General features: G+C 36.8%; 1 long non-coding RNA gene across 1 annotated transcript in view; it reads left to right on the plus strand.

Annotated features, from left to right (window-relative positions):
- The window catches only part of LOC118748117, a 32103-nt gene extending 12918 nt beyond the window's left edge, over positions 1–19185 (plus strand). Inside the window, exons 2-3 of the long non-coding RNA XR_004994022.1 lie at positions 18219–18415; positions 18520–19185. This is a non-coding gene — a long non-coding RNA (uncharacterized LOC118748117). The remainder of the gene's footprint in view (positions 1–18218; positions 18416–18519) is intronic.
- The last annotated feature ends 1428 nt before the right edge of the window (positions 19186–20613 follow it).

A 20613-nucleotide genomic window follows, 5' to 3' on the forward strand; every position in this document is an offset into this window, starting at 1 on the left:
GCAAATACAGCCACCACAAGTGAACGATGCTTATAACAGCTCATACTAATATTGACTTCGGCAAACCTGTACTCCGAATGATCGTACACGAAACCAGCAACCGCCGTATTTGATCGACTGCCAAAAGCACGATACTGCATTTGGACGGTTGCCGAAAGCATAAGAGGTTACGTGAAAGACTGGCGAAGGCAAAATGCCGCAGTTAGCTAACTTGATTTGTTGCAGAAGTCAAACCGCCGCCTTTGGTTTGTTGCTGAAGGCGCGTTTGACGTGTTGCCGAAGTGATGAAACTGTAGTTCAAAAACATTCAACGACACTTGCTTGTTTGAAATGAAGCATTGATATGTACATACATACATATTTACGTACGTATGCACATTCCTCACAACTAGTCAGCAGTGAGCAAAGCAGTTGAATGGTAGACGCGCTATAAATACATACATACATGCATACGAGACGATAAATTACCCTTTACCACATTCGTCGTCATTTCAGCAACAAGTCAAATGGCTTTCAGCAAAAAGTCAGATAATTTTCAGCAACAAGTCAAACGACTTCTGCAACAAATGATGGGCTCTCATGCTTTCGAAAGCGTTCAACTGCCGCGTTTGCTAGTTTCGCGCACGATCATTCGGAGTACAGGTTTGCCGAAGTCAATATCAGTATGAGCTGTTATAAGCATCGTTCACTTGTGGTGGCTGTATTTGCAAGACAGCATGCTATGCGCTGGTGTTCAGTCATCCTCTAATTTCGTTTAGGTATCGATACTACTAAGCCAACGCCGCTGCTCAGTCATACAAAGCAGCGGTATTGATTGAGTATGAAACAGTTGACGATCAACCAATGCCAATCCCTGCTATGGATGCGATTTATGGGGAAACGCGAGTAGCAGCAACATCGAAATCCTTCGTCCTGCACAATGTAAAATACTTCGAACAATCACCGGACCACATTGGTATATACGAAATGAGAACATTCACCGCGACTTGAGAATACCAGAAGTACGAACCGAAATAGAACAACGGAAGACGAAATATGTATCGAAGCCTTTAGTGCACCCAAATCATTTAGCAAGATCTTTATTGCATATCAACAGGACTTCAAGACTTACCACCCGAGTCGTAATCTTTCCTTAGGGCCAGTTAAGAAAATACTCACCCCAACCAGGGGATGTAAATTAAGTGAATAGGTTAAGATTCGAAAACTTATTGTTAGGCTCTTAGACAGGGTAGGTTCAATAAATAAAAATAAAAAGTTAAAAAAAAATTTACACTTTCAGTGTTTAAAGAGTCCAAGAATTATTTACATTTCATTTTAAAATTACTTTTGATTTGGATTTAACTTTCAAAAACTTTTTGCATTCTTCCGAATAAATATAAATGTGGTACAAAGCTCAATAACAATATTAAAAATAAAAAAACTTATTAAAAGTCGGTCTCTCTTTGAGCCAATAAGCAAACTTTATACTTAAGATCCTCTCAGTTGCTTCGTTTGAGTGTGGTATTGAAAAAACAAAATTACATATTATTTTAAACTGTGGAAACGTACCACTACCTAAAGACTTCATCCAAATTTCCGCATAGCTTAACCCATTTACGCCCAAACAAAAACGGTTAAAATTTTATTATATCTAATTTTATTTATGTGACCATAAAAGCCATTTGAAACAAACTTAGGAAATAAAACTGACGAAAAAAGTTTAAAAGTTAACTTTTGGGGGTGTACTTTTTTTAGTACGGCGAGCACTTATGCGTGTTAATTTTTAAAACATTATTTGACAAAGCATAACGTTTTTTTGCATCATGTACATTGTCATATTATAACCTCATGACACAAAACTCAGTTTTGCTGCTTGGGAAACTTGCCTGAGTTATGTCCGTTATGCCTTGGATTTGGATCTGCTACGATAGAACCGGATGGGTGGCTTTTTTCGAACAATGTGTCCTCTAGCAAACAAAACATGTCGAATCCACCGGTTACATATATTCATATCAAGCATGTACGTGGAGATTCATAAACCACCACCATTTCTTGATACGAATATAAACACCTCACATTTTTGATAACAGCGATTTGACTACTCTATTTCCAAGAGCTTTTATGAGCTTTTAATGATTTTTCCACAATATATGTCAAAGACTTAGTAATAACCTTCAGAACTTGCTATCACCCAGTTTTAGTAGCAAAATATAATCGAAATTTTGTTAAGAAATAAATATATATACAGTTATAGAAAATTAATTCAGAATCTACCTGACGTTTTTGACAAAAAATCTGAATCAGCATGTCATACAGAGGCCAGATTTTGAACATTTTATCATTTTACGTAATTGCAAGACAATTTCCAACTACTCACTTCTCACTTTTTTCTCTTACAGTAAAGTATTACTAACATAAATCTCTACAAATAATTTCCGTATCCTTCCTCAAATACCTCTAAAGATATTCTGTACGATGGTTCCACTTGTATGATCTATAAATCCCTGCTGAAATATGCATTATACTATCGATAGTACCGCCACTGGATACTTTTCGAAATGATAGTTGAAAACATCGATAGTATCGATAGTATTATCTTCGTGAAAGGTATTAAAGTGAAACGCTCAATTGCTTGAAAATTAAATAATTAACAAATTTATAAAATTTATAAATTACTTTGTAAGTTCAAGAGATTGTATACTTTTTTTTAATTTGAGTGCATCAGAAAGAACTTTTTATAATAATAAAATCAACTTATTAATTTATGCGTCTGAATTATATAACTTATATACCTACCCTTGCATCCCCTTGAATAGCGACAGGCAAAATCTTCATTTATTTTTATATGGCAAAATTAAATTCAGATTGTGTTTGTCCCTTTTAAAGTGCAAAGGAGTGAAATTGGCTATAAAAATACATTTATAATACAACAAAACAAACAAAATAAAAGATATTCATTTAAATTGACAACTCATTCTTATAAAAGTTCAACTGAGATCAAATACTAATAGCATCACAACATTTTTTAGCAGTTTTGACTATTTTTTTATTTAGTGTCTACTAATTTTTTATAAAAGTTGTACAAAACATGAAAACTACAAAATAATTAAAAATTCAAGCTTTTTAATTCGAATTTCTATAAACATTTTGTGTAAGCAGTTTTATATCTTATTAAATTTTACTATAAATCAGTGTAAGCTTATATCTTATTGGTATTAATAAATCCAATTTGAATTTTGTAATTAATTAATACCAGGATGTGCAATTTTTTTTAGTTGCTAAAAATCCCAATGACTAAATTCTTTTTTGCCGACTGTGTTGTGAATTTTCTTGCATAAAAAGAAATTATTGTAATGTGTAGAGATGTAAAGAAGAGACATTGTGATGTATTGCTAAAACCGGCATCGATAGTTTTCAAAAACTATCGATAGTGGGGACAGTTTTCAACTATCGATACTATCCCAGCTCTATCAGTATGTAAAGGAGGACCACACCCTCTTTTCCAATAACCGCCACTTTTTTACTGAGTATAGGATTGATGTCATATAATACTATCTCCATACCAAGTTCTAGTATTCTGAAAAATTCAGTTTGTATGGGAGCTGCCACGCCCCGATGACATATCCAAATTATTTTTAGTCTATAACCATGCTTGGAATGTCGGAAATAGGTGTCCAAAACTTCGAAAAATCGGTACGGCTGTTCTCAAGCTTTTCGAACAGAAAAACCGGCTTTAAAAAAAATTGTATATATTAGTATACATAGATGTGCCCGTTGTACTAAAAAAACGACAGCTAACGAAATAGCTGTATAAATCCATCAAGTATCAAACCCTTATACCCACCGTTAGTAATTTGATTAATTTACTCTTTTTCCACTTTATAATAGCGTATATTTTAAGGCAAAGTGCAATAATTTCAGAAAAACTTGCAGCTTTCCATGTGGACCACTTCTAATGGGAAAAGTCGATTTGTAAGTGTCCAAATCCGGTATCCCCAGTTATACCTATTTATCTTTTATTCTATCTGAAGCGAAATTAATACCAGGATGTGCAAACTTCTTAAAGCAATTCTAGTAATAATAGAAAGCTTTTACATGTGGGTTGAATTGGTGTCGTTTATATAGTAAAATTACTAATTAGTTAAATTACTTTTTTCAACTGCGCAAAAACTTTGAATGGCTAAGAATTCGCTTAAAAAAGGAATATCTAAGACAGCGTTATGTATTGTATGCAAAACTCTTTTACAATTTCAGATAATTTGAGAACAAAGAACTGTAAATTGTAGCCAAAAGCCATTCAATAATTCAAATTTTGGAGTTATTAAACTGAATGTGGTTTTCGAGATAACTAACAACCCTCAACAAAAGTGACGTCAACCCCTTTTAAATACATTATCCTCCTCTGGTATGTACGTATAGACTCGGCGATATGCCCAAAAAATCATTGCTCTTTTTATTGTATTAATTTCTTGCGCATATCAAACATTATCTAAAATATGTCAACTATAATTAAATTATTTTCTTTTTACCTTTTAGATTACGGTTTAAGGAATTGTGTAAAATAATATTACACAAACAAAATACATGGGGAAAAATTACTATGCACCGAGTACCGGTCAGAAGACCTCTATTACAAATTTGTATGCTCAGAATTTAAAATTTAGTAAAAATCAGTAAAAACTTTGAAAAATCAGTACATTATCGTACTGATTGAAGAAATTAATAAAATCAGTACGAGAGCATAAAAATCAGTACTGTACTGATAAAATCAGTACGTCTGGCAACCGTACATACAATACATATCCAAACATATATTTGTATATGTATATATGTATACAAATAAGCACTACGGGAACGCGACCACGTAGCTAAAAATACTAAGACTGCACGAAAAGTGTAAAAGGTAAAACAACTTTTTCATTTTCCGAACAAAATAAGAATATACATAAACGGAGATTGTGATAAAACGACGCAAAGATAGGCAGAGAGAGAGAGAGGCAGCGAGTTCCACTCTTGATCACAACTCAGCACATTTCGAGAAAACCGCTACAACAGATTCTGAGGTGAGCCGTCACCACCAGGCGCTCAGTGGCCAGCAGTGTAATGAAAGCGTACACCTGCACCCATCATGATCAGCAACATGCCACCTACTGAAAGAAGTGAAACAAATGTGGTGGTGAACCCTTTTGTACGAAGTGCAAAAACCACGCGATCGCCAGAGAGAAGTCGCGATCGTGTTGGCGGGCCAACAATTGGAGCCACTGCTGATCAAAGCACAGGTGCCGCTGCCAATGACGTACGAAGCTACTAAATAGAAAGGCGAATGAAGAAATGGCAAGGCAAATAGAGCGCTCAGACTCGTTTTTGTTGCTAGGCGAAAAACTGCAAGATCTTAACAACATTATGGAACTGAAGAGTGATAAACGCTCCCATGCGCGAATTGGTGAGCGGCATACATGACCTCTACAAGAAGGCGCTGGCAGAGCGCAGTGTACATCATCGAACACCGTATGTAAGGCCACGCAAACTACAGCAACGCAGAGTAAAGAGAAGCAGTCGAAGAGAGTGCGCCAATGAACAAGCGCTCCCGTGTCGTATCGCCTGAGTCTACCCTAACTAGCGAAACACTTGTCCCGCACGCCCAGCAACATCAAAGTGGGCGGCGCGAAACAAAATCATTGAGTGATGCCGATAACGGAAATTAGGTGACTACCAAAAGCGCCCAAATAACTACAGAAAATAGGCAATCGCAGGCGCAATGGATGAAGGTCCTCCCAAGTAAGACAAGAAACAAGCAACAAGCTGATGCATTAATTTTCAAAAAAAAAAAACGGTGATTGTTCGTATGCTGATATCTTGAAAATGATAAATTCACAATCGCAGCTGAAGGAACTCAGCGAAAGTGTTAAGAAAATAAGAAAAACGGCAAATGATGAGTTGCTCTTCGGGCTCAAAAAGCGAGCTGACCCAGTAACACAAAAGCTAAAAGAAGCGGTAGAAACCATCATCGGCAAAAGTGTATAAGTGCGAACTGTCACACACGAAGCAGTGCTCGAAGTAAAGGACATCGACGAAATTATGTACCTCCAAAGAGGAAGTCCTAACAGCGCTAAATGAAAATATGGACGGCTCGCACATTGAACTCTCAGCGATAGGCTCAATGCGTACGGCACATGGCGGCACACAAACGATGGCCCGCAAACTTCTGGAAATGGCGAAGATACGAATTGGCTGGGTTATGTGCCGCATAAGAGCTAAAGACTCTGTAACAAGGTGCTACAAATGCCTCGACTTTGGTCATTTGGCGAGGAAATGTCAAAGCCAGGACGACCGATCGGCCCTATGTTTCAAGTGCGGTAGCAAAAACCATAAGACCAAGTCCTGCACAAAGAATCCGTCGTGTTTGTTGTGCATTAAGAGGGGTGAGAAACACACTAACCATGCAGCAGGCAACCGAATATGCACGGCGTTCCAGGAAGCGAAAGCCAAACTAGGAGCTTCTAAACGAAATTCGAAATGAAGTGCCTCCAACTAAATTTAAACCACTGCCAAACAGCGCAAGACCTGCTCAATCAACCGGTGTATGAACTTGCCGTGGATGTTGCCATCTTAAGTGAGCAGTACAAAAACAAGGACGACTTGTGCTGGGTTAGCAATAGAACAGGCAAGTGCGCTATATGGAGTTCCAACACATAGTATAGACACAGTTGCTGGCACATCAGTGAGTGCTATACTCAAAGTGACCACCACGCTATTATCCTTAATATTGGACAACTGCAAGATAAGCCACTTAAATCCAACTGGAATCGAGGCTGGATAACCGAGAGCCTCGAAGAGAAGCTGTTTGAGGAGATATTCACCGGTTCCGATGCTACGGGCCCCTCAGAAATTGCAGCTGCTAAACTTATGCGCGCGATAACGGCTGCATGCAATGCTGCGACGCAGATCTGCATACTGGTGGAACAACAACATAGCAGCGATACAGACAGAGTGCAACCGCGCAAGCGTAAACAATTAAAATATGCCATACGTGATAGCAAGCGCAAAAAGTTTAAAGAACTGTGCAACGATGTTGAAAATAACTCATGGGGCCTTGCATACAAGACTGTGCTAAAGAGGTTGAAGAGTTCAGCCCAGCCAACGTGCCCCGAGTTGCTCACGCGCATAGTGGGGACACTCTTCTCAACGCACCCCGACTTTGATAGGGAAAATGCAACTGTGCCTGTATATAGCATCCCACCCGTGACTGCAGAGGAGGTAGCACATGTGGGTAAAAAATTACATCTTAAAAAAGCTCCTGGCCCAGATGGGGTTCAAAATGCTGCCCTGAAGAGAGCCATAACCTGCAACCCCGAGATATGCGCAAATGTTTTTAACACATGTCTGAAAGATGGTGTATTTCCAAGCATATGGAAGCAACAAAGACTGGTACTAATTCCAAAATCTGCCGATAGATCTTCGCCTTCAGCATACCGCCCACTTGCCATGCTCAACAGCGCAGGTATGTAGTGTAACTGAAAGTCGACCATGCTTAACGTTTATAATTATTTAATTTATTCATAACAACAAGGGTTTCATATTTCAGTTGTTTGAATATTTTGAATATAGAACCCACGCATTGTCAGGCACACGTGCCAAACCATCAAACAAACTAACTTTAAGCTTCAATTTATTTATAATATTATTTATGCTTATGCAGCAATTATTTCCCATAAATACCCCAATGTGTTAGGCTAAGAATTCAATTGTAAAAGAACCTACAAAGCGACATTGGGTTGCTCAGTAAAATAAATTCAATACAATTAAAACATAAATGAATTGTTTCATTCGATACACATAAATAATATTATAAATAAATTGAAGCTTAAAGTTAGTTTGTTTGACGGTTTGGCACGTGTGCCTGACAATGCGTGAGTTCTATATTCAAAATATTCAAACAACTGAAATATGAAACCCTTGTTGTTATGAATAAATTAAATAATTATAAACGTTAAGCATGGTCGACTTTCAGTTACACTACAGGTAAAGTGTTCGAGCATATAATAAAAAAACCGCCTGGAAACATACGCTGAAAACCGATTGTCGCTATTCCAGTTTGGGTTTAGAAAAAAGCGCTCAACGACAGACGCAATAGAGGTGACCAAGATCATTGCAGAAAAGGCTATTAGCGGGACACGCTGGCTTGGCGGTGATAAAGAATATTGCTTGGTGGTAACACTGGACGTCAAAAATGCATTTAATAGCGCCAGCTGGAAACAAATCCTGAGTGCTCTAAGGAAATTTCATGTACCGATGTATCTGTATAACATCGTATCAAGCTACTTAAGCAGCTTTGCTACGGAAATGAAAAAGGCAATGTCTACCACAAAGTCACAGCAGGGGTACCGCAGGGATCTGTTCTGGGCCCCCTACTGTGGAACATAATGTATGACGGTATATTGCGTTTGCCGGTTCCGTTGGAGGCGGTCCTAATTAGCAGCCGCAAGAGGGTGGAGAAAGTTAAACTAACAGTTGGGGCCGCCCCGATCGAATCAAAGCCGTATGTCAAATACCTTAGCGTCTTACTCGACCATCGGCTAAACTTCCGGGACCACCTAGAGTATGCCAACAACAAAGTCGCAGTGGCGACCACAGCGCTATCTAGAATTATGGCCAATACTAGTGGGCCACGTCAACAATGTAGACAGCTATTAGCAAGCGTAGTGAGAGCAATAATACTCTATGGATCCACGACATGGTTCCACGCATTCAAACGAGGATCATATATCCGAGACATTAACTCCACATATCGTCGATGCGCCCTACGTGTTTGCTCTGCATTTCGAACGGTGTCGGAAGTAGCAGCTTTAGTGATAGCAGGGCTATTTCCCCTTGATATCGCGGCACAAGAGCAACACTAGCTCCATGTGTCAAAACGAGGTCGCCCAAAGACTGATTACGTGGACTACTAGAAAGAGCAAAACAACGAGGTATGAAAAAGTGGCAAGCAAGGTGGGATGCAGCCTCAAATGGAAGGTGGACCCATCGGCTCATTCCCAAACTTGACGTATGGTTAAATAGGAAGCACGGCGAGGTAGACTACTACCTCACGCAAATTATTAGCGGCCACGGCTGCTTTAAAAATTACCTCCATCGTTTTGGACACGAGAAAGATCCGTTTTGCGAAACTTCCGTCCCAGAAACGGAGGAAGACGCAAAGCGCGTGATATTTACTTGTCCGCGATTCAGCGATGACCGACGAAGATTAAAAGAAGCTTTGGGTGTTAACGTTGCACCAGAAAATTTAATCCTGTGAATGATCGAGAGCGAAGAGGCGTGGAAGGCGGTCTGCAGTGTATCAGCAGAAATTATACAGCAGTTACGGGTAAGCGAACAGCAACGACGCAGAAACGAACGAGCACAGCGATTAGAGATAGAGACTAGCTAACGTACAAAGTGCGGACTGAGACTATGAACGGAGACCCCGACGTTCGTACCGAGATTACTGACAACGTCGACCTAGACATCTTCGAGCAATTTGCTCAAACGGCCTCCTGACGAAATACTTGACGGTAGTACCAGGGGGGAAAACCGGACGAGAAGAGGTGATTTTAGTGGGTTAAAGTCTCACACTGACGGGGTTAAGGCTTTTGATGCTTTCCATCTCTATATGAAAAAAAAATATATATATATATGTATATGTATATCAGAGTCTTTCTTAGTTTAAAAATTCATCTCATACATAAATGAAAAAAATGCGATCAAATTAAGCATATACAACTTTTTCATGTCGAGTATGAATAAATTTTCCACAGGGCTAAAAAAAGGCTAGGGGCAATTTTAAATTTATGTGGCCAAAAAAAGTATGTGGTAGCTAAATCTAGCCAGACTAGACTAAAACGGCAACACTAATTATGTAACTCCTTGTGTAGTGACATAAACCCAATTTTTTTATTTGGGGTTATGTCACTATATAAGGAGTGATATATTTCCAACCGAAAACGCGACAAAATTCCAAATCCTCATGTAGTTTTGGATTATAACCCTTACTAAGTAGAGTTCTCCTTTCTGTGTTGCCAGAAAAGAGCGGCGATAGTATTTTTGCGCAGAAATTCTTCTTGCGGTTAACAGTTCAAGAGAAAAACGCATGCGTCACGAAAAGTCTTATTCGGTTACTTTATTACATATCTTCGGCAGTCATGGGCTAATTTCCTTCATTTGAGTCCTTTATACTCCCCCTTTCGTCCAACATAAGGCCCCCTACTCCGCAATCGGTGCCGTGACATAGGCCCAAGTGGCATAACTCGAATTATAAAATTTTTGGTTATGTCAATCCTTGTGTAGTGACATAAACCCAATTTTTTTATTTGGTGTTATATCACTATATAAGGAGTGACATATTTCCAAACGAAAAGGCGACAAAATTCCAAATCCCTCATGTAGTTTTAGATTACAGCCCTTACTAATTAGAATTCTCCTTTCTGTGTTGCCGCAAAAGGGCGGCGATAGTGTTTTTGCGCAGAAATTCTTCTTGTGGTATACATTTTGAGAGAAAAGCGCAAGCGTGGGCTAATTTCCTTCATTTGAGTCCTTTATACTCGCCCTTTTTGTCCAACATAAGGCCCCATACTCAGCAATCGGTGCCGTGACATAGCCCCAAGTGGCATAACCCCAATTTGAATGTTGGGGATTATGTTACTCCAAGTGTAGTGACATAAACCCAATTTTTATACTTGGGGTTATGTTACTATATAATGGGTGACATATTTCCAAACGAAAATACGACAAATTTCCAAACCCCTCATGTAATTTTTGATTATAACCCTCACTAAGTAGAATTCTACTTTCTGTGTTGCCGGTAAAGAGTGGCGGAAATATTTTTGCGCAGAATAAAGTTGAATAAAAATGTTTTTTCATTTCTTGAGCATGTTTTATATGCTTTATTTGTTTTTCTTGAAAGTTGGAAAATATGCTTTAGGCTCAAAAGTGACTTTATCCCAATTAAGGTTATGACACCTAATAAGAAGTGACATAGCTCCAAGAAAAAAAAATTGGCTTTGTGTCACTATATAAGGAGTGACATAATTCCACATTTTAAAATTGGAGTTATGTCATGGTACCTCAGCTATCGAATAGACTCGGAACTGGTGATTAGGAGGCCATTCATTCGACCAACCCCTATACAGTTTTTTTTTCTTTTTTTTATAGTCTAAGAAAAACATACACCTAAAAAAGACATGTACTTATCTCTTAAAGGGGCAAATGCAAATAAGGATTACAATTTTAAAACTATTTAACAAAATTAAAGTAAAATATTTACAAAATTAACAATGAAATACTTTTCTATAAAGGCCCCTTTTATTTTTCAAAAAACCTGTGCGACAGTTATTATTCTACGCCTGTACTTTGCCATTCATATTGTGGAGAACACTACTTAGGGGCCTTTTCTCATCTAACCTAACCGGCCACTTTATCGCCTCGATATACGAGTTTTCGTTTTCTCATCAACGCATTAATTTCTCGAATCGATAAATTGTTGCTCACCCGGTGAAACCTTTAAAAATTTGTAACCAACTTTAAATTTTGGTTTGGTTTTGGTTCATGAGTCAGATATAGTTGATATTTCAACCAAGGTTTTGGTTTTTGCTAACAGTTGCTCTTGCTCTATATTTGCTTATGTTGCTTTGCCAACCTTTGAAATTTTATGACGTATGTAGTGAAGTTTCACTCTCGGAAATGTAGAGAAGTTTCACTCAACGGAATAACAAATTTATTTTTACCGGTAAAGGCCAGTATGCAGCTCTCAAGAAAATTGCCATTATTTCGTGGGTGTGTCCAAGGAATTTTGACATCTGATACTTCACCAGCCTGTTGCCTCACTCTTTCCTCAAGAAATAATGGAACGAGCATATATTCACAAGAAAATTCCTTAGCCATTTCTTGTACGTCATTTTATATGGACTTTTTGCTTTTCTTGAGAGCTGCATACTGGCCTTAAGATAAGAAAACCAAAACACTTTAAAGTATGGAACAATGTATCTGCCCTGTTAGTAAAGAAGAACGGCCCTTAGTAAGCAAAGCATGGTCGTAACCAGGTAGGGCTGAAAGGCGCTCGGGTATAAAAATCCGAAAAATATTAAATTAATGATTACCATGTTTATATGATGCTTCAATTCGTTCTAAGTCAAACCATGTTATTTGGACACACGCATGTAAACTCATTCTTAAATCGAATTGAAACTTTTAACCGTGCCACCATAAACCACATTTTGAATGTGAGTTAAGTGTTGTTGAACCGTGTTAAGAGTGCATATAAACACGGGATTTGTCCACACGGTTGTTTCATGCAACTCTGTATGAAGTAAAACATTTAAATAATTCTTGAAATTACATTTAGTCTAAGCTTTGTTATAAAATTATTAGCTAATATCGTTTTTTTTTGGCTGTTTGGGTCTTTAATTATTATTTTTCCATGTTTATTATATTCAAGAATTGACACATGTATTAACCGGGGTGCATCGGGATGAACACTTGCATTTCAAGCGAGCTACACTGACACGAGTTAATTCGATACCGCGCTTGATGCCATATAAACCAGGTATATAAGGCCTAAATTTAAAAAATGGCAGAGTCTGGAACTCTTGTGTGGTATTTAGCTTGCTTTGAAAAAGATATCTAAGATATCTTTGTTTGTTTGTACATAATTAATGAAAACGATCTCAAATATGTGATTGTACATATATTTACTTTTTTGTAATTTGTAACATTAAATAGCACAAAAAATTTAAAAAAATTGTACACCTTTTTTATGTTTGTACTGCTGGTTTTCTATCGAAAATAGAAATGTACTCCTTTCTCCGTTTCAGAATCTGGCCACCCTATCCCTTGAGCAGGTAACAAAATATTGCCCCGTGAAGTATGCAACACCAGAATTTATACAAAACTTCATAGCTGGATTGCTGAATAGATTAAGTTGTTACCAAGGAACTTAGAATTGCAATTAACAGGCCTATTCTGCTTGTAACCGAACATTTTGTAACAAGCTAATTTTGTTACCAACAATTGTCACCACTTCTTGCAACTGCAATTTTATTTACCTTGGTAACGTTTTAACTTATTCAGCAATTCAGCTATGGAGTTTTGTTGAAATTATGGTGTTGCATATTTCACAAGGCAATTATTTGTTACCTGCTTATGAGATGGTAACAAAATTTACCGGTTACAAGAGTGTGGAGAATACGAAAAGGGTTTAAAAATTTACTGTAACTTTACTAACCGCTAACAAAATTTTTGTTGCCAACGCAGAATAGGCCTGTACAAGTGGTTTTATTTTTTGGTAACAAAATTTTCCGGTGTCAAATATTCGGTAACCAGCAGGATAGGCCTGTAGAAGTAAAAAAAAAGTAATTCTGGCGGTTTTTATTGACTTGAAAAGAGCTTTGATCGAAAACTTATGATCTAAAAACAATGTTAAAACAAATTGGTATCAGAGAGGTAGATCTGAAGTGGTTCGAGAGCTTTTTAACTAATATAAAGCAACACACAGTTATAGGGGTAGTGTTGTCTAAGGATTTGTCGGTAGATATTGGACTTCCACAGGGTTCAGTACTAGCACCAATTCTTTTCAACATCTACATCAACGATATCTTATCATCAACCAGGTATTGTAAGATAAGACTGTTTGCTGATGATACAATGACTTGGACTCCAATGTAGGTTTGGTTATGCAAAAATAAGCTAATATTAAACGTAAAAAGATAAATTATATGATAATTTCTTCAGCAAATAAAACTATATTAGGGCGACACGATTTACATATTAGGGATGAAATAATTACAGAAGTAACTACAATTAAATATTTTGGTGTTCTAATTGATAATAAATTAAAATTCCATGATAACATTGAGTATACTGTCAACAAAGCGTCGAAAAAAAGCAGAAGATATAAAACTATGGTTCATAGATCCATTATTGAGCCACATTTTATATACAGTCCCACTATCGTGTTTATAACACCTGAGACATATATAGAGAGGCTACAAAAATGCAATATAGAGCTATGAGGCGTGTACTTAACGCACGATACGATACCAGCACTTCATTAATGATGAACTGGTTAAATCTAATCTTTTTCATACAATGAAGTTTATTTATAACACTTTTCGACAGCACAAATCGATATTGAGTGAGACAAAATGCAAGTGATAGTTTTGGTGTGAAAATACTACGTTGATGGCTTTTTTCGAGTTTAGCTCAAATAGGGAAGATGTCCTTAATACAATTATTTGCATACAGTTTATTGTTTATTTTGGTTAAGTTTTTTGAAAAATATCATATAAAGGTTTTTGATATCAGGAATTCATTTTTGAAGTTTTTTTTTTTTATTAGCTCTGCGCTACATGGCGCTGTAGGCCAATTTTATTGAATTTCATTGAGTTAAAAATAATACTAAAATCAGAGGACTCTATTAAAAAAATTCAGTCGCGATGTGAAATTTACATTATTCGTATCATTGTTTCACTACTTCCTTCTTCCCCTCTGCTTGGAAAGTAGCAATTATTACCCCTCTGGCCAAAAAACCTGGTGTTTCCGAGCCCGCGGATTTCAGACCCATAAGTATTTTAACAGGGTTATCAAAGATATTCGAGTCGCTTATGGCACAACAAATAAATGATTTTGTCGAGGTAAATAATCTACTCAGCCCACTTCAATCAGGTTTTAGAGCTGGTCATTCTTGCTCGACTGCAGTCACTAAAGTACTTGACGATATCCGCCAGGAGTTTGATCAAGGTCACTTAACATTTCTATGTCTTTTAGATTTCCCCAAAGCATTTGACTCTGTCAACCACAGCCTCCTGTGTTAAAAATTAGCTACCTATTTTGGATTGGATTTGGATTGGTGAAAATACAGTAAAGCTTTTAAACAGTTATCTGTGTAACAGAAAGCAGGAAGTTAAAGTCGACAAAAACTTCTCTGAAATGGCGCTCACGTGCTCTGGAGTACGTCAAGGCTCTGTGCCCTCCTTTTCTGCATTTTTATCAATGACATTTTCAAAACATGCTCACTAGAGTGGTTCAAAATTTTTTTTTTGGAAATTCATAAACGCTACCTCAAATTATTGTTATTTGTGATAAAAAAAGAGAAACGTGTTTTTTATTTTGGAAAAAAGTTTTCTTAGAGGTCGTGCTGGTCGGTTTTTTATAAAAACGCTGATGTTCTCAATTTTTTTATTTTCTTGACATGTTAAAATGCAGCTAAAAATGTGACCTCTAGGAAAACTTTTTTTTCAAAATTAAAAAATACGTGTCTCTTTTTTTATCACAAATAACAATATTCTGATGTAGCGTTTATGAATTTCCAAAAAGAGTGTTTTTATGAACCACTCTAATGCTCACACGTTCGCCTGCACGCCTACGCCGATGACGTGCAACTATATATGTATATCTAACCATATTAGCATGGTCCAAGACACAACACTTAGGCTTAATGAGGACCTGCGCACGATTCTTGAGTGGTCTGTTGAAAACCTTCTCAGCCCCAATGCTCTAAAATCTTATGTAGTCCCAATTTGCAAAGATAAAATACAAGTTTCTGATATTCCTCACCTTTATATTGGTTCTACAAAGCTTCAATTAGTCAGCAAAGTGAGAAACTTGGGTTTTATTATTAATTCTAGGATGACATGTGAGGACCACGTCAATGAAGTTGTGAGTAAAATATACTACACCTGCGTTGCCTGAGAGTATCCTCGCCTTTCGTACCTTCAGGCACGAAAAAGAAGCTGGTTCTGAGCACAATAGTTCCTCTTATTACTTACTTCGAAGTAGTATACAGCAAATTGGGCTTTCATTCCCTGCACAAACTCGATGTTGCATTCAACCATGCCACTACGTATGTATATGGCTTGAAGAAATTTTACCATATAACTACTTTTAGAAACTCAATACGTGGCTGTGACCTAACAAACTATATAAAAGCTCGTAATTGTATTTTTATGTTTAAATTGCTTGTTTATAAAAAGCCGGAATATCCATATGAAAAGCTTAAGTTTTCCAAAAGCTCACGCTCCTTTAATTTGATATTGCCGAAATTTAATTACTTAAGCACTTCAAGGATTTTTTGTTAATGGTGTAAGACTTTGGAACTCCCTTCCACTGTCTCTAAAGAACTCACTGCGCGAAAGTAATTTTAAAAAATTTATTTTTGAATATTTCTCCAGTTAAGTCGCATGATAAGGTGGTCATAAATTTTTTTTTACTTGGCTTTTCTAAGTTAATATATACATATGCATACATAACTATATTTATATAATTGTAATTTTTATTTTGTTCTAATACATATTTTTCTAATCCGTTATTTGTATTGCGCAATAAAAGATTAATTCTTAATGTGCTAAAGTACTTAAATAAACAAGTAAATGAAATGAAATACCTATTTTAAACACCGCAATCAAGATTTTAAACAGAAATTAATTTGTTTATTGTATTTTGTTTAATTATTTTGTCTACTATTTTTTCAAACTTTCCTTCTTCTTTGCTTTTTATTTCGAATTATTAAAATCATCGTCATAAATATTCTATTACTCTCGCTTGAGAGTGTAATTTTGCTATTTGACAGTTCTAAAGGTTTTAGTCTGAAAATCGCTGGAACAACTATTTTGAGGAGTTATTTTTTTCAGGTTTTCGATAAGGCCAACTTATCACTCTCGTTGGTGTTTCAATTAAAAACTAGTATCGCCCGGTTGTCGAAATTCGACATCTTTTTTCATGCACTTTTGAATTTTAAATGTCACCAATACTAACTCCTTTATAAGAATTACTATTTTGAAGTCCACCAGCATAATTTATAGCGAATATACAGGAAAACTTAAAATCGAATTATGAACGTTAATACCGGATTGATTAGTGCTAATTATGCCAAGTCTCCTCCAAATTTCTTCAGTAGCTTTTGAAGTTAGACCGAAAAAAGGAGACTCGATTTTCATTTATAAAAAATATGCATATGTATTTGTATGTATAGATGAGGTCTTCATCACTGACTTATATTTCAAACATATACCAATTCGGACTGTAAATAAATTTTTCGATAATATTTGTCTGAAAGCCTCTTGGAGGTTAAAAACTAAATTGCGCACATCTACATAAACTCTTCCTCTTTTTCATCAGAATCGCTAACGGTTGAGAAAGTATCTTGAAGGTTTACCACAAAAGATAATATTTCCTTCTCTAACGGCGGTTTCATACGGGTTTTTTATCAAGACTGGGCCAGAGCCCAATATTTTTTCATCACACGATTGGGCTACCAAGTTATATACCAAATTTTATGTTACTAATATGTGTTCTAAAAGTGAAACAAATCTGATCATAAACATGATTTTTTAGGCTAGCTCTCAATCCCTTCGCCGCCTATCGGAAGACAAACACACTGATCCTTCTAAAAACTTTTACACAAAACATCAATCATTCAATGCGATTTTAAAGTCTGGAAGAAATTGGTTACCAATTGAATGATTTTTGCGATTCTATATGTGTATAAATGTAGGTCTATAAAATTCCATTACCTTATAATAAGTGGTTCCAGAGATAACCGATATGAAAATTTCAGTTTGTATGGGCGGTTCCACACCCCCTTTTCCAAAATCTACCACTCTTCGCCATAAGTACGGTATTGACAACATATGTGTCAATTTTCGGTACGTTAGCTTAAGTGGTTCCAGAGAAAAGCGATATGAGAATTTCAATTTGTATGGGCGGTGCCACGCCCCCTTTTCCAAAATCTACCATATTTTGCCGTAAGTACAGTAATGACAACGTATGTTGCTTTGTCAAATTTCAGGATGTCAGCATAAGCAGTTCCAGTGATAAGCGATATAAGAATTTCAGTTTGTATGGGCGGTGCCACGCCCCTTTTCTAGAATCTACCACTTTTCGCCGAAAGTACGTTATTGACAACATATGTTGCTTTGTCAATTTTCGGGACGTTAGCATAAGCGGTGGTAGAAATAAGCGATATGAGAATTTCAGTTTGTATGGGCGGTGGCACGCCCCCCTTTCCAAAATCTACCACTCTTCGCCGTAAGTACGGTATTGACAACATATGTTGCTGTGTCAAATTTCAGGATGCTAGCATTAGTGGTTCCAGAGATTAGCGATATGAGAATTTCAGTTTTATGGGCGGTGCCACGCCCCCTTTGCCAAAATCTACCAGTTTTCACCGTAAGTACGATATTGACAACATATGTTTCCGTGTCAAATTTCAGGACGTCAGCATAAGCGGTTCCAGAGATAAGCGTTATGAGAACTGCAGTTTGTATAGGCGGTGCCACGCCCCCTTTTCCAAAATCTATCACTTTTCGCCGTAAGTACGGTATTGACAACATACAGATGACCGATAAGAGAACTTCAGTTTGTATAGGAGGTGCCGCGCCCACTTTCCCAGTACCTACCATTTTTCACCGTAAGTAGTATATTTACAATATATGCATATGTGCTAAGTTTCAGTTCCCCAGTTTAATCCGTTTTAGAGATATAGTGTTTTTCACATTTTACTCTATATATCAGATGCCACGCTCCCTACATATCGGGATCAAAATTTCTGGATTAGAGGAAGTTATATCCTTTAAATCGGTGCATGTTTCATTGAAATCGCGCGAACGGTGCCTTCCAAAAAGGAATTGCAAAATTTTCTTGTGGCGTATTTATATATAGATGGTTAATTGTGAAAGAAAATATCAAAATACAGCTGATGATGTAAATTCAAGCAATAACTTTGTAAATTTTTCACATGGCAATGATTTTGAAAATCAAAATAAGATGCAAAACAGGAAAAGTTTAAGAAAAAGTAGACAAAAGAATAAAACAATATAACAAAAGCGAGATTTTTATTATAAAGGTTTAAAAATTTATAACGAGCTGCCGGCAGATAAAAGAAGCTGCAATAGCTTACAAAAATTCAAACGCTATTACACCACCATTGCAAAACACACATATAGAATGAAATGGTAATAACATCGTTGTTCTAAGGGACTGCTATTAGGCCTATCCATTCTTCCAAGAAACTATTTTATGAGAGACGTTACGAGCCTGGATCGGAAACTCGGCCTTTCCGACCATGATCAAAGCTTTTAATGACACTGAATGAGACCTTTTCGCCTGCTGGATTGGTAGATTGGAGACTAGGTCTCGCTAGCTACCCAACCCGAGTTTATAATGTACATATAAATATCATTTGTGAACTGGTCTTGCCATGGATGCAAAAAATATCTACAAATGTATAAAGTACGTAGATAAAAATTAGTAAAAAAAACATGAAAAGTGTTAGTGTACAATTGTCCTAATTTAATGAATATGAGTGTACATGAATGAATATATGTAAATACATGGTATTAGTAGAAAAGCAAGCAATTAAATAAGCAAACAATGTAAGTGAAAAGGTTTGTTATAGGTCTTAAAAGACTGTCAATAAATAAATAAATAATGTTGTTGTCCATTTAAATTCAAATAAATTTTTACACTGTTTAAGGGAGAATTATAAAAGACCTCTCCGGTAAAATTTACCTTTTCAGGCCAGTATGCAGCTCTCAAGAAAAGCAAAAACTCCATATAAAATGACGTACAAGATATAGGTAAGAAATTTTCTTGAGTCAAATTTCCTTAAGGCAGTACGCAGTTCTTAAGAAATTTGCTACGGTTTCTACTGCAGTTTTCTAAAGTTTTTTGTGAAAAGAGCACAAGGGAACCCAGGTTTGCAACAGGAATATATGCCCCTTCCATTATTTCTTGAGGAAAGAGTGAGACAACAGGCTCAAATGTCAAAATTCCTTGAACACACACACGAAAAAATGGTAATTTTTTCTTGACCGTTTTCTTTAGAGCTGCATACGGGCCTTTATCGCTACGATAAAATCGCAATTAGGGGTCGATATATAGCATTTTCAGTTTAAATGAAACTTTTTTCAAATTAAATGAAACCCTTTTCAGGTTAAGCGAAACCTTTTTCAAATCAATTGAAACCTTTTTCATATGAAGCGAAACCTTTTTCAACTTAAATTTAACTTTTTCGGATTCAAAGAAACTTTATTCAAATTAAATGAAACTTTTTTCAGATTCAATGAAACTTTATTCAAACCAAATTAAACTTTTTTCAAACTAAATGAAACTTTATTCAAATTAAGTATTAAACATTTTTAAATTAAGGAACAGGAAATCAGGAAAGTTGTGGAGAACAAGAACCCGAGCCCGCAGTCGATGATGACAGAGTCGACGTTCCACCGCCTGACTATGACGAGGTACGTATAGCAATAACGCGGCTGAAAAACAACAAAGCCGCTGGAGCTGACAGCCTGCCAGCTGAGCTATTCAAGTACGGCGGCGAGGAGTTGATAAGGTACATGCATCAACTCTTGTGCAGAATATGGTCAGATGAACGCATGCCCGACGACTAGAATTTAAGTGTGCTCTGCCCAATCCACAAGAAAGGTGATCCCGCCATTCGCGCTAACTACCGCGGGATAAGCCTTCTAAGCATAGGTTACAAGGTGGTATCCAGCGTATTGTGTGAAAGACTGAAGCCCACTGTCAATGAAGTGATTGGGCATTAACAGTGTGGCTTTAGACCTGGCAAATCCACCATAGACCAGGTATTCACAATACGCC

Source organism: Rhagoletis pomonella, unplaced genomic scaffold, assembly GCF_013731165.1.
Source record: "Rhagoletis pomonella isolate Grant_MI unplaced genomic scaffold, Rhpom_1.0 Rhpom_scaffold_00001, whole genome shotgun sequence".
NCBI lineage: Eukaryota > Metazoa > Arthropoda > Insecta > Diptera > Tephritidae > Rhagoletis > Rhagoletis pomonella.